Source organism: Trematomus bernacchii, unplaced genomic scaffold, assembly GCF_902827165.1.
Source record: "Trematomus bernacchii unplaced genomic scaffold, fTreBer1.1, whole genome shotgun sequence".
NCBI classification, from domain to species: domain Eukaryota; kingdom Metazoa; phylum Chordata; class Actinopteri; order Perciformes; family Nototheniidae; genus Trematomus; species Trematomus bernacchii.
In genome coordinates this window covers 5,711,709-5,715,307 of record NW_022987839.1, presented here as the reverse complement: position 1 = coordinate 5,715,307, position 3,599 = coordinate 5,711,709, and positions in this window count along the sequence as shown.

Sequence of the window (3,599 nt, the reverse complement as noted above, 5' to 3'; positions counted from 1 at the left end):
AACTTTATGAAATAAAACGGCACATTTGTCTTGTAGTAAATAAAAAGGGATCACTGTGAACGTGACGTATGATAGTACACGTTGAAGATCCAATGGGGATACTGAATGGCGGTTCCGATTGATCTCTTCAGTAATGCATGATGCAGACCCAACGTTTCCAACTCTGATTGGCTGTAGGTCTATTCAAATTGTATTCGGAGACATTTTGATCTGACCGCGGCCACGCTGATATTATAACGCCAGAGAATTTCCATACCTTTAGTGTATAAAACTCGCCTACTACTTAGACTATTCTTTGCACCCCTCTTCTAGCATAACCCCAAATGGTCTCAACCATATTGCATCAGTAACGTGCAGGTGCACTTGTTGTTACAGCAGGATCAGTTTGTGTGTTGTGGACACGACCCGTATATTTTCGCAAGCCGTGTTCTCAACATTTAGCATTTTACTTATTATTTAATTTAATTTGCTTACTTTAACATCATTTTTCATGGTGGGGCTAAGGTGGGGCTAAGCCATTTCTTGGTATGGCTGTAGCCTACCCCAACCATACCCTGGCGCCGCCACTGATTCCAGTAAACTCTTTCTTGACCAAGTCTCATACGAAAACGTTTCAACATGTATTACTATGTAAAATATGGACATTATGTTACATACATGCAGAATTTGAGCTGATTCAGGCTTTCAGTTCACCCAAATCACAACGTATTTCATGACCTGTCCCTCGTGATATCCAGCCATGCAGATACCGGCTTTTCAATGATATTTGCAAAGGTTTTGAAAACAGTTTTTGGTCATTATTGGTGGATTTGTTCCCAGTATCTTGTGCAATAATCTTTGAATTTAGCAATCCTCCTTCGTAAAAACAGCAGTGATGTGGGACTATCTGCATAGCAAGATGCTAACTAAAGTAAGCAGGAAACAGTTTTTCTGATATGGGTGAACTGAGCCTTTAAATTCCTAACTTTTTTTATGGTAAAGGGATTTTCTTGACTGTTGTTCCCTGATTTATTATGTGATTATATATATTGTGTTTTTCACAGAGGCAAGTGAGGAAAAAATAAATTTGGTGATCCATTTTCTAAGTCTGAATTTGAAAGGGGCTTCCTAAGTTCTTTCATTATAATCAGTCTTTTCTAATTATTGTCACTTAAAAGCTGACAGAGTTCTTGACAAAAGGGCCAACACTGTGTGACAGAAATGTAATTTTACTCTGTAAATAATTTGATTATGCTACTTTAACTTTGAGCAGAATGAAAGCAGAGAACCACTGTGATCAAAACTCTGTAAAGTGACAGTTATTAATGAATGTTTACACCAATTGTTCATACCATTCATACCAACAGCGAGGCCCTACTATGCTTATTGTGGTCTTCCCTTTCCTGTAGTGTGTTATATAGGTTTTTGTGCATGTCAATGGTCCATTGGACTCCTTTGTCTGCTTCAGGAACACAGTGACATCACTATGTAGCACTCGGCTTATCGACTAGCGCTCCAACACATTGTATTCTGATAGGCTAAGGGGCGGGACATCTCTAAGCGGTTGACCAATCACAACAGAGCCGGCCAGCTAACCAATCAGAGCAGACTGGGCTCTGGTTTCAGACGGAGGGTGAAAAGAGGTGCTGCAGCACAGGCAGTATGAGAAAAATAAAGAGCTTTGTGAACATTAAAACATGAAATGTCACAGTAGAGACACAGAATACTGATATGAACCTGAAAATGAGCAGAATAGGGCCTCTCTCTTAGGTTTTGAAACAAATGTTTACTATTAACAGGGAAATTGCATGATTGTGATATTTTTTTTCTATTAATCTGTAACTGATGTTGTTTGTTGTCACTGTCATAAACCACAAAAAGGACAAGAAGGTTTAATATCTTCACATTTTTCTATTTTCTAATATTCTGTGATAAAGAAAGTGTGTGTGTTGATTTTCTTTACTGTATGTGTGAGTACGGCTGTTTGAATGTATCGCCAATGACAAACAGTTTGACTATAAATGTAATGTTTATGTATTTAATTCACTTATTCTACTGTGAACATGACATGTCATCTTTAAACTCATTCAGGCCTATAACGAACTCATTTTAAAATTATATTTCAATATTTTTAAGCATTTTCAAGTTATTAAAAGACAAAAAACCTCCAAGGGAGTTACATTTAGATATAGGGTTTTAATTCTAACAATGTTGGTTATATATTTACCAGATTTACCAGTAATTTAAAACGTTTTTTATGTTTAAAGGAGTATTTAAAACAAATGGAAGTATACCAGAAAGCGCTGGAATAAGTTGACGGCTAAATATTATTCTGCTCTGGTTTTCCTTTTCCTACTGAGAGCTGTGTAATGATCTTTTGAGTCCATTGAAAACTAAAATAATATTAACGACCGCTTTTCCCTCGTGCTATCAAAGACATTTCAGAGGTGTAAAAACATTTGCGTTTTTTTCGTAAAGAAACCACGTACATATTCAGAAAACAGACAGGAGGTGTTGCAGCAACACTGGAAACGTCTCTGAAGTAAGATGTTGGTTTTTTCCCTTTGAGCAGGACACCTAACCTCTAAATATTTCGGAGTATTTGCACAAAATTTAACAAACCACGACTGTGGCTCTCTGCAGAGTGAGCGTGCAGCAGAGAGCACCTGAGAAAACGTTTAAATGTCCTCCCCCTGAGTAAATAAAGGTAAAATAAAACTAACTGTGTCCTGTTATGTTTACTGGAAACAGCAAACCATTCAACATGGGAATTCAAGTTTTAGTAGAATGTGTTTTTATGGGCAAGTCGAGCTCCTGCCTTCAATAAATAAATGACTTTAATGTCAATGAATGGTGACTTTTATCATGAGGCAGCATTTGGAAACTTTATTTTCTAATCTGTCACTAATATGATGCCTCTTCAGTGCCTACACCTAATGCACAAGTACATATGGCTGTAGTTTCTTTCTTTAAGCTACGGGTTGTTAACGCGTCCTCCAGGAGCTGTGGCCGGCTGTGCGCTGTGCAGAGCCTCGACGGACAGGTTTGTGTCAACTTGTTGCTGGTGATGGTTGTGTCCCCGCACCCTCTCTCAGCTAAATTGTCCTGATTGCTGTCTTGTTTGGCTTAGACTTTCTGGTGACGACAGTGTTCCCGCTTCCTCTCCCATAAAGTTGCCCTTATTATGCTCTTTTGAAAGTTCTGCTTGTGGCGTTGTGCCCGAGCTATCATTAGCATTTCTGCCCATGGATGTATAATAAGAGGGTCTGCTGCGGTAATAATACAAGTGTGACATTATTTCTGAAGGCTCCCGCACACAGAATATTTCCAGTACAGATATAGTTATTGTGAGTTCGGAATAAATATGCACTTTATGACAATGATAAGTTAGTTACTGTTAGTAAAAACAGTAAGGTTAATACTGGGATGTTTCTTAAACTAAGACTGAAATACTGAGTGTTGGCATAATTATTATTCTCCAATTTATGCATTTTAGTAACATGCAATTAATGGCAGAAGTTTAATTGTCACTTGACATTTTAAATGGGTCATGATATGCTACTTTTGACTTGCAGTAAATAGAAGAGTAGTATTTAATACTGTTGAAAAAGGTATTTAAG